Here is a 335-nt window from a genome sequence, read left to right on the forward strand (position 1 = left end):
TTAATTACAATGTGTATATGTACATCACACGGACAGCAAAAACACAAAACCTGATAGTAACATATCACGCTTATATAAAAGAGATCTAGCCTTGTTTCTCTGTGTAGTCTTACATGATAAAAAAAAATGGAGTCGTTGTAACCGTGAATCAAATAATGAATCAGCTAGAAGTGTTATTTTATTTTCCTGAGGGAGTTCCTGTAACAAATTAATATATTCGGGTTATTATTTATTGCTGTGAATTGCGCAAACCATTAATCAAATAAAATCTGTTACACGGAAATGATTAGCGTATAATTCGTCAAATAATGACTGATCTGAAAGCTTTACATCCT

The sequence above is a fragment of the Penaeus monodon genome, chromosome 21 (assembly GCF_015228065.2).
Source record: "Penaeus monodon isolate SGIC_2016 chromosome 21, NSTDA_Pmon_1, whole genome shotgun sequence".
Classification (NCBI taxonomy): domain Eukaryota; kingdom Metazoa; phylum Arthropoda; class Malacostraca; order Decapoda; family Penaeidae; genus Penaeus; species Penaeus monodon.